The sequence below is a fragment of the Peromyscus eremicus genome, chromosome 4 (genome assembly GCF_949786415.1).
Source record: "Peromyscus eremicus chromosome 4, PerEre_H2_v1, whole genome shotgun sequence".
Lineage (NCBI taxonomy): Eukaryota > Metazoa > Chordata > Mammalia > Rodentia > Cricetidae > Peromyscus > Peromyscus eremicus.
Window position 1 is genome coordinate 71,258,206 of NC_081419.1, and position 11,336 is coordinate 71,269,541.

General features: G+C 38.2%; 1 long non-coding RNA gene across 1 annotated transcript; it reads left to right on the forward strand.

Moving 5' to 3' along the window:
- Nucleotides 1-908: 908 nt before the first annotated feature.
- On the forward strand, nucleotides 909-10,797 carry LOC131908395 (uncharacterized). Its single transcript, XR_009378578.1, has 3 exons — nucleotides 909-986; nucleotides 2,747-2,885; nucleotides 10,595-10,797. It is a non-coding gene; the product is annotated as an uncharacterized LOC131908395 (long non-coding RNA).
- Nucleotides 10,798-11,336: the final 539 nt, after the last annotated feature.

The window sequence follows — 11,336 nt, forward strand, 5'->3', positions numbered from 1 at the left end:
GATCCCATAGCTCTCTTTTCCTAAATATTACAAACTATTGCCATTGTTCTTGGTCACCCTCTAGAACTTAATGTTAAGACCCTATTGCTGAAGATAATGCATATCTGAATCAAAGGACATGGAGAAACCAAGGAGCTGCCAATCTTGAAGCTCTATTCTTAGCAGCTAGCTTTTATAGTACTGGAAGGTGGGATACAGGCCTTAGGCCCTACTAGAGAACCCAGTGCTAATACTGTGCTCAATGGACATAGTAATAAACTGTCTCCTAATACTTTGTTTTTTCCTATAAATTTATAGACTTTGGCTTTAGGTCTATGAGGTTTTTTTTTCCTTTTCTTTTTAATGCAAGTATGTTTTTGCATCAAGAGCATGGCTGATGGGAGCCAGAAGAGGGCATCAGATGGCATCAGACCTCTAAAATGGAGCTACAGACCCTTGTGATCTGCCTTGTAGTACTGGGAACTGAACTTGGGTTCTCTAAAAAAACAGAAAATTGTCTTAACCACCAAGTCATCTCTCCTCCAACACTTTCCCCAAGTTCTTATCTTTACACTCATAGAGTTGAAGATCTTTTAGCCTTTATCAGATAAACTACTTTTAGTGCTATATGACAAAACAGAGATCAACCATCAGTCAATGTGCAGTGAATATGAGACTTTGGAGTGCTCAACTATAATTGGGATATCTATTATAACCTACTTTATTTTACTTGCTAGAATAAAGGATCATCATGGAATTAAAGAGGAGAGGAAAGATTATAAGAGCCAGAGGGAATGGACACCTGTGGCAAAACAGTATTTGTTGCATATCGCAGCACAGTGGCACACATGACCTCACAATGGCTGAGAGTTCATGAACACAGCTTACGCACAATTATATTATCTCAAAATTCTAGCATGGAGAGGGGAGGGAACTCATTACATTCCAATCCTGACTAAGGAGCTTTACTTCAGGAGTGCATATCCAGACAGGCTACTCAGGCTCCAGTAGGTGTTCCCATACTCATGCACATATAGGCAGAAATAAATGAGCTAAGTGGGTATTAAATTTAGAAAGTGTATATGTAGATAAATAGATGATAGATAGATAGATAGATAGATAGATAGATAGATAGATAGATGGAAAGATAGATAGGGTTCATAAAGTTAAAAGGGGGAAGCAGAGAAATAAGGGAGGAATTAGTGGAGAGGGAATGGGGAGGTGGACTGGTTCAAAACCCATTATAAGAACATATGAATATTAATTAAAATACTTAAGAAAATATGTTTTCAAACATATGAATTGTTCATTTCTGGAAGTTTCCACTCAATGTTTTCACACCACAGTTGACTTCCATTCAGTAAAATAACAGGTAACAGAAATTGTGTATAAGTGGAGATGACTATTGTACCATATGATGTGTGCTACTAAAAGCTTATCTAACAGCTCAGGCCATGGTAGGTTGAAAGCCCAAGAACATAACTTATTACTGATGTTTAACCAAATTGATGAAGTAGCAAAATATCTTCTAAATGTGTTTATTCTCATAGACGAAAGTAACTCCAGTCTTAATGAGAGAATCTTCTCCCTACAAAGACAACTATGAATGTGAAGACCCATGTCTATCCAAAGTCCAGAGGATAAGCAATGGATGAGACTGGACCCTACTATAAAACAGATATTTATATACCCCCTATTAGTCTCATGGAGCTCTATGAAAGAAAGGCTTAAAAATATATAAAAGCCAGAAGATTGAGTGAAAGGCTGCAAAGTGCCACTCTCTAGACTCAATCTAAACCATTGCCATCATTAATTCGTCACAGCCATAGTTACCTTCATGCGGCTCATATAAGACTGGATCTATCAACAATAAGTCAAGGGACAGGGAAGGACTTATGGGACCATACCCTTTACATCTGAGGGGGAATCAATATCTTTATTTGTAAACTTGCAGGAGTAGCAAGGAAGTTGGGGGTCATAGTGGTTTGGCACATATCATGTTCATGTACAAAATTAACCAAAAGAGATTGGAGAGTGGGGGTATGTCTATTTATGCTTCCAGACTCAAAGCATTTACTCCTAGATCAGGCTGTAGAAAGTGGAGTCGAGATTCCATAACCCTAGAGAAGATGGAGAAAGGTGTATTCAGATTTGGAAAGCCTGCCTTTTTGAGTCAAGGTCTCTCTGTGAAGCTGGGGTTCATTGTCTTGGCTAGACTGGCTGGGCAATGAGTTCGGGGGATCTTTCTGTCTCTACTACATCAGTGCTGGGATTGTAGATACATGCTATCACATTTGGTTTTTAATTAGATGCTGGAAATCTAAACTCACAGTCTCATGCTTGCCTATAGAGTGGTCCCCAAACACCAATTAATCGTTTTCTAATGCTTCTTGTATATACCTGTTCTACTGTCCATTTGGGTCCTTTTCTGTATGACACAGTAATTTTAATTTACTGTTTCTAATTACTTAATCTACGTTTGTTTGAATACTCTTGTACCTTTCTAAGGACTAAATGTGAAGTTCACCAATGTCAGCTCAACTGCTTTAGTGACCATTGGTTCTTTCTGTTGTTTCTTTCAGTAGTGTTAGCCTTCCCATGACAGTGAGTAGAGTTATAGTAAACATTCCTTTCTGTGTTGAAATGATTGAAAACCCTTGTTCACCTGCTGAAAGTATGTGGTTTTAGTAGTTAGAAGCTTTCAATAAATTAGGGTGGGTGAGGGAAAAGATCTGCTTCAAATAGCATCACCTAATTTCCCTTCCAGGGTTCGCTAGGCAATAGCTGTGCTTGCAACTTTAACCAGAAGCCAAAAGCCTGCATCAGCTTCCCTTTGGCTTTTGCCTCCCTGTGCTACCCTGTGGTGTTTGACGCTTCAGATCCCTCAGCAACCCAGCGGTCATGCTGTGAGTCCTCCCTAGGCAGATACTTTACTGTTTTCCAGACCATTTGGAAAAACCCACAGAGGGAAAAAGGAAATATACCAGGGGAAGAGAGGGTGAAAAATCATTTATTAGACTCTATAGTTCAGGCTAAACTATTATTATGAATTTCATTTAATCATTCTCTGATAATTGCTATTTAACCCATTTTGCAGATTGAAGAATATCAGGTCCATTAGGTTGATACAAATTTACCATAAACTTGGTACTTATGAACACCAGATGTTTCTATTGTTTCTCAAGTTATCTGTAAACTGACTAGCCTACAGTAAAAGCTTTTGTCAATACACCATGCAATGACAGCTCACTTCCTGGTTGATGAGGATGTCATCTCTGAGTTGTCACATGGTAGGACAACCAAATGAGCACCTTCAAATCTCTTTTATACAGGGTCATGATCCCAATCATGAAGATGAAGACTTTCGAAATTGCCTCCTGGAGGTGCTACCTCCAAATTCCATCACATAAATTTTGTGCAGAGGGCATAAACATTCAAGCCATTGTAGGCATATGGTTAAAGGGACTGATAAATTCAAAAGGGAAATATAATATACTTTTTTTTTGTATTTTCAAGACAGAGTTTCTCTGTGTAGCCCTGGCTGTCCCGGAACTTGTTCTGTAGACCAGGCTGGCCTCAAACTCAGAGATTCTCCTGCCTCTGTCTTCCAAGTGCTTCGATTAAAGGTGTGTACCATCACTGCCCTGCAAAAATGATAACTTTAATGTATTCTATTGTCCTTATCTAGGAAGCAGCAATATGACTTATTTCAACTGTGTTCAGGCAAAAATAAAGTAGAGAGCTACAGAGGAAGACACCCGTCATTAACACTGGAATCTTAACTTAGCCACATGCATGCTAAAAATAGAGACAATGATAAATTGCAGAGAATATCTCTAGAAGAATGCTTACAACATAGAAAACAGAAGAAATCAAGAAAATAGAGAAAGCAATGTAGAGCAATTCATTTGATACAATATGGAAGACTAGAAGGAAAAACAACAACAACAACAACAAGTGTTCCCTGGGTGACCTTTGAAGCTTGGAGGCAGTGACCTTGAGTTTAGAAAAAAACACTGGCTTCATAACCAGGTCACTCCTAGAAGAAGTATTCGTACTAAAACCAAGAAGGGTGCGACATAAGATACCCTTCTGGATACTCAAATTCAAACCAGCAAATGATGGAAAATGAGAAGGGAAAAATCTTATTCCAGCTTGCCTTGCTTAAATGTTTGTAAATTGAGATATCTAGCCAAATTCAGGTTACATTTAGGTAGAAAAATTTCAAGTACTAAACTGACTGAAGTCAACACATTAATTCATTTTTATGAAATAATTGAGTGTTAACAGACCACATATGGAAACAAATATAAATGCAATGCAAATAATCCCAAAGCCATATTTTCTCACTAAAAATTTATTTTAAAAATTCCAAAATAATTACCAATTTGGTAAATTGTTGCTACATTCATTGCTGAGAGAAGTATAGAGGAGTAAGATATTTATTTTTTCCAATTGACCAAACAAATACAAAATCACAGATTGCAGTGGTTTGAAAGAAAATGGCCCCATAGGCTCATAGGGAATGCCACTATTTGTAGGTGTAGTCTTGTTGGAGTAGGTGCAGCCTTACTGGAGGAATTATGTCACTGATGGTGGGCTTTGAGGTTTCAGATGTTTAATCAGGTCTTTTCCTGATGCCTGCAGATCAAGATGTAAAACTCTCAACTCCTTCTCCAGCACCATGTCTTGCTACCATGTTTCTAGCCTTGATCATAGTGGACTAAACCTCTGAAGTGTAAGCCAGCCCCAATCACATTTTTTTTCCTTTATAACAGTTGCCTTGGTCATGCTGTCTCTTCACAGTGATAGAAACCCTAACTAAGACACAGATACATAGAAAATACATGATCTATAGTAATTTGAAAGTTATTTCAATGCAGTCTATTGACCATCAATAAAGAATCAAGGTGTGTAAGGATACATATGCAAGAGGATATGTGTTTCCATTCTTTTCAGGACTGTCTGTGTAGTTAGTTCAGGTATATTGATCAGGGAATGATATTCTTTATTTTCTCCTTCTCTCCCACATCAAAGTGTAGAGGTTACCATCTTTCCATTTGGAGGACGGGAGCACCAAGCCTCTGGAGTCCCTCTCATAGGACCAAAATTATATACCATTCACAGTTCATTTTGTTTCTATCCATTCAAATTTTTAACTCTGGCTCCTGGGTCTCTGGACTCTTGGATGCTTTACTCAAGTAATGAAACAGAAGGAAGACAAATGGCTCCCAAGTTACCATGGAAGCATCAAAAAGGAGAAGATATAGTGCAGATGTACACATCAATATTGCAAAGTAGAGCTCAGCCACCATACAACATGCAACTACAACATGGGAATAGGTATTGTCCATTTTGTCTTCCTGAGTGTGTGTGCCTGCATCTACAGTTACCACTGAAATTTATACATATGTTTTATATATAGTCATTTTAATGAATTGCTGTCAGTTGGGAATATCTCAGATCTGAGAGCAATGAATATTTTGATCTCCAGCACAACTTCATCTTCCTCTTTCTTTCCAATGTCCCTTAAAATGGTTTATTATTCATCAGTATATGTTTACATTTCTGGTAGGTCTACCACCCAATATATTATTTTTCCTTTCTTATGGTACTTTTTCCTTTTCCAAAGCATTCACAGACTTCCTACCTCCTTGTTTTCAGCTTGAATTCCCTTCTTACTACTTTGAGAAAACAGAGACCACTTGTCATTATTCTTTATTTCATTTTTTTCCGTCTACAAATACGTCAACCTCCATGCCTATAAAAGTGATAAAGCCCTGCCTTTGCCACAGGCCTATATTTCAGTATATACAGGATTCAATGGTTTTTTTTCTTTTTTTGGTTTTTCGAGACAGGGTTTCTCTGTGTAGCTTTGTGCCTTTCCTGGAACTCACTTGGTAGACCAGGCTGGCCTCGAACTCACAGAGATCCGCCTGGCTCTGCCTCCCGAGTGCTGGGATTAAAGGCGTGCGCCACCACCGCCCAGCTCAATGGGTTTTAAATGTTTAAACTAAAAGGTTTTGGAAGGATTGTTTGCTTTGGGTAAATTGATTATCTGCTCTATGCACCACTTAAACAGTTTTCTCTTTTGAAGCCTTCCTGTCATGTTTACTCTTCCATCCAGTCCATTATGGAACCTTATTTCAACCAGCATAGTGGAATTCTTCCTGTCATGGTTACCAGTCACCTTTAGGTGATCAAAACCAACTTTACTATTATGGAACTCGTTCCACTCACATATTCAGTGTGGTTAATCTTTATTAAACAATTCATATTTTTATTTGAATAACCTTTTATTTCCAACTGCTTGGTTCACTCCATGTAACATGTAAGTATAATCTCACTCCCTATAACAATGACACAAACTAGTATAAATTTGTGACAGTTAATGAATTAATAAATATAACAAAATTTAACATACTGTTACAATGTTACACTATCTATTCCTTTGTGTATGTGGTTTTCTCATACAGAAAATTTGAACTTTAACAAGTACTTTTCTAGTAAGAATTAAAGTACGAAGTTTTTTTATTCTTATTTGATCTACTGAGTAAATTCACTTTCCCAGATTTGTTGCTTTCAACTAGTCTTTTTCATCACTATGTACATTACTTGTTTAGATTATGTTAATATCTGAATGCTTGGTAAATTCTGTTAGCTGATAAGTTTACTTAAGATTTTCATATTTACAGAGAACAGCTTAAGTTTTCTTTGCAGTTCATTGAATCAGCTCTTTAAATTTTGCTGACTAGACAGTTTCTTCTCTATACAGACTAGTTATTCTCTATTGGATGGGACTTGTTTTCCAGGGAACTCTTTTGCTATGTGTCAAACCCAGGATAAAAGGCTAATTGAGGTGCTTAGTAACACAACAAAGTGGTTGCTGGTTGCCACTCTCTGAGCATCGCCACCCTCTCAGCACTGCCTGTAGCGGGCACACCCTGCCCTTTACCCAGAACTCCCTAGCTGGGACTGTGCTGGGCTGCCCTTCCCCAAGCAGCTCTTCCCTACATAATCCAGCTGCCCTTTTCCCTTTTGGCCTCTTGGTCTCCTGGTCTCCTGGCCCTCCTTTCCCCTCTTTCCTCTCTCTACTCCCCTCCCTCCTCACATGACCCAGTCCAGTCTCCCTTATATCTGCAATAAAAACTTTCCCATACATTAGGAGGAATCATGTCCTCTTCCTTTTATTTACTTATTTTTTTTTCACTCAATTGGGACATCTGAAGAAACTTTTTGTTCTTTTAACTGGGGAGAGAGAAGCTACTATTTATTGTCTTCTGGGAAGAGGCAAGATATGCTAATTATCTCATAATATGGAGGGCTAGAAACCCACAGTAAACAATTATCTGACTCTAAATTTCATTAGTGCTACAGCTGTGCAATGTTACTTTGGGGTTAATCATAATTTCAACCTTTTTTCTCCTGAATCTGCAGGGTATAAAGCTCATAGTCATGGTGTACACCCTGGCTCAGCACACAAAGTAGCTGCTTATAGAGTTCTTGACAGGAATGTGACTGGGACAGATAACAATGAAATAAACCAGAAGATTGTGAGATGGGGGACAGGACTTCAAGCCTGGTCTTTACTTGTGCTGCATGAATGTAGTTTGCCTGTCTATATCCTGAATAGGCATTTCCTTTTATTACTTGGTAGATGCATTTAAAGTATCCTAGGTTGGATACCACTGTAGGTTATGGTCTCTGGTGGCATTTTCCTCTTTATGACATAAAATGTTAATTTTACTTGTAGATTTGTACAGGGTAAATAGTCCTAAAACAATTCAGCATATTAAATCTGTCATGTCATTCATTTGGTTTAGCTATTTGTAACAAATAGTGATTGTAAAATATTTTAGAATATTGACCAAACTACTTATAGTCAAGTTGCTGTAAAGACACAGGGCCACAATCTTCAGTTTTCATGTGAAAAATCTGAGTTAGTGAAAAGTTGGGCAACTAGCCTAAGTTCTTAATGTACTTCATAGTAGCTTGGCACAATATCCCATACTTAATGCCACTCTACTAATAAACCTTTCCTAGAAATGCATAATTTAACAGAATAAGATCTAAATCCATTAAATGAGTGTTCAGGCAAAGCAATCATTTAGATAATAGTTGCTTTGTCTGTGGATTTTTATATTCAAATATATCTATAAAGAACAATAGCAGTAAATACTCAGAATTCCATTAAAAAATGAGCAAAACAATCAGGAATAAATTGTGCAAAAACTTAGAATGTCTATACATTTGAATTAATTTTTTCTTTTTTTTAAGTAGAATTGGAGTTTACTGAAAGGCATTTTTAACATCAATCTTAAGCACAAGGGTTGACAGAAGGAGGCATTGGGGAAGAAAGTGAGACTCACTGGAGAGCTTGGGTGTGGGTTTATCTAAGAACAGTCACAATTACATCACAACAGTCCTGTAGGATTTTAGCCTTTTCTGGGGGTATCTTCAAAGGTTATGAAGGAATTTAAATAAGATCCCAGGTAGTTTCTGAGGTGTGCTTGACAGCATGGCAGTTGAAAAGGTAACACTCTAGATCCCATGGAATAGGAGAAATTCTAATATCTCCACTGTCAACAAAGACTAAGTTTTGTCTGTGAGAGTCCCAGAAAATGTATGTAAATAAATTCAGTCTTTTCCTTCTAGTCACTGTCACTGCTCTAGAGGCAAGGGGACCTGGGAGAATGGAGCCATTAAATGAGGTGGACTAAAGTCTCATGCAACAGCCGACTTTATTTATAGCCTCAGACAATTTATACTCCGAGGGTTAAGAAAGGTAAAGTTCTCATGAATTCAAGCTGTATACAATCACAAGGACAAGTTGCATACTGCAACAGCATGTTTTTTTCCATAGAGGAATATAACTGAATAACAACAGCAAGCAATAATGAGTAATTTGTTTTGTTTTTGTTTTGTTTTTTGTTTTGTTTTGTTTTGTTTTTGTTTTTGTTTTTTTTTTTCGAGACAGGGTTTCTCTGTGTAGCTTTGTGCCTTTCCTGAAACTCGCTTTGGATACCAGGCTGGCCTCGAACTCACAGAGATCCGCCTGCCTCTGCCTCCCTAGTGCTGGGATTAAAGGCGTGCGCCACCACCGCCCGGCAATAATGAGTAATTTGAAGCAAACTATTCTACTACTGGGGTACCTGAAGTCCTCCTATCCACTGCACCTGGGAGAAGCACGAAAACACATGTGAAGCATAATTCTGTGTTTTGAAGAAACTGAGGCCAGAAGACTCTTGTCTTGTTTTCTTGGAGTGTTCTTAAAAGCTCTTGAAATTCTCCTTGAATACCTCCATTCCTGAACTGTGTTCCAATAAGCCAGAAAGCACCTTACCTGCAGAGTCCCTGCTATCAGTCATAAGGATGACAGCAATACTGTTTTATCACTTCAAAGGCACTAATTTTGAATCAACTTTTATCCCACATTAAGTATGTTCAATAAGCTGGGCGGTGGTGGCACATGCCTTTAATCCCAGCACTTAGGAGCCAGTGGCAGGTGGATCTCTGTGAGTTCAAGGCCAGTCTGTTCTACAGAACAAGTTCTAGGACAAGCTCCAAAGCTACACAGAGAAACCCTGTCTTGAAAAACCAAAAGAAACAACAACAACAACAACAACAAAAGAGCTCAATAAATTGACACATTATTTGTTCCTAAACATTTCATAAACCATTATCCTATCCATTTTGGAGATGTGGCATCTGAGATTAAAAGATGCACACTGATTTGCCTAATGGTCTAAAGAAGAATTTAGTACAGTTATAGACTTCTTCCTACTTTCCATAGTAGAAGCTTTAACTAAAGCTTTGCATTCTGAACATGTTCAGTGGTAGCTAAACTTAGCTCTGTTAAGGTAAGAATACTTTTCCTTCAACTCTAAATTAATGAAAAGAAATACCTAGAGTATAGGTAATTCTTAGTGGAAGTATTCACAGTCAGTAATTTAAAGAAACTCAAGTCAGTTGTGGGTTTTATTGAGGGACACTCTGTGCTGAAGGCTTCTTTTCCCGGAGTAATTACATTCTTGTTATTTATTTCATGATATGTTTCTGGGATTGAATGGAACATGTGTGAAATCTCAATTTTATGTCATTGCTTTAAAAAAAGGAAAGGTAAGTCATTGTCAAATACTCACAGGACTACTAATAAGGACGATAAATAGGGCACTTATTTGATGCTAATCATACCTGCCAGTTTATTGATTCTTGTTTCTGTATCTAATCTCTTGATTTCTGTTAATGATCACTGTAATTTTCAGGTTTTTATCTTTTTTTTTATTTAGTATTGTTTTGCAAACTCTTACTCTGCAGCCAAGGAGGTTGGCCTTGAACTGGATATCCCAGACTGGCCTTCAACTCATGACTCCCCTGTCTCACCTCTTTTGGAGTGCCAATCACTGATTTTCTTAAAATGCCAGGGGCTCTTGTGCATGTGTGAATCCTGACCCTTTAAGATGCTTGGGCTTGCTCTAATGTAGGTGAGTTGAAAAAAATCTGTTCTTGTCAGTTCTCTAGATAAGTGTAATTCCTAACCACATTCTAAATCTTATCCTTACACCCACCCATAGTTGTATCTACCACCCATCGTCAAAGAAGCTTCTCTTTACAGGAAATGAAGACCATTATAGAAAACCACAACTGGACACATTGTGGAGATCAGTGAATCATGAGGAGCCCAGTCCCAACAGATAAAGTGACATCACAGCTTCTGCATCTGCTCAGAGAATACTGAGGAAGAGGGCTTGGAGTGATTGTAAGAGCCAGAATACCAGCAAGTGTGGTATACAGTCTCTTGTGGTGATATTTTGTCCTCCAATATATTGTGCACCCTAATAAACTTATCTGGGGTCAGAGAACAGAACAGTCACTATATAGACAAAGAGGCCAAAAAATGGTCTTTAATCCCAGCACTTGAGATCTCACATCTTGCTTGGAAAAGACATATGTCTTTAATCCCAGGAAGGGATGGCAGGAAGCAGAAAGGTATATAAGGCATGAGGAATAGGAACTAGAGGTTTGATAATCTTTTAGGCTTTTGAGCAGCAGTTCAGCTGAAATCCATTCAGATGAGGACACAGAGGCTTCCAGTTTGAGGAAACAAGATCAGCTGAGGAATTGGCAAGACCCTTTAAGATTCGTGTTACAGTCTCTCACAGAAATGGCTGCACACACAAGATCTAAATAATTCCTGCATCTGTAGATGTGCAAACTTTGATGGGAGAAAAATCTCCTGGGGTCCCACTCCTGAAGAAGAAACTGCATGAAACTGATTCATGTTAAGAGAGGGAGAGTGAGCATCTTCCAGGTACGAGCACCCTAGTTTGTTACCTAAGACAAAGTGGTAACCTCTG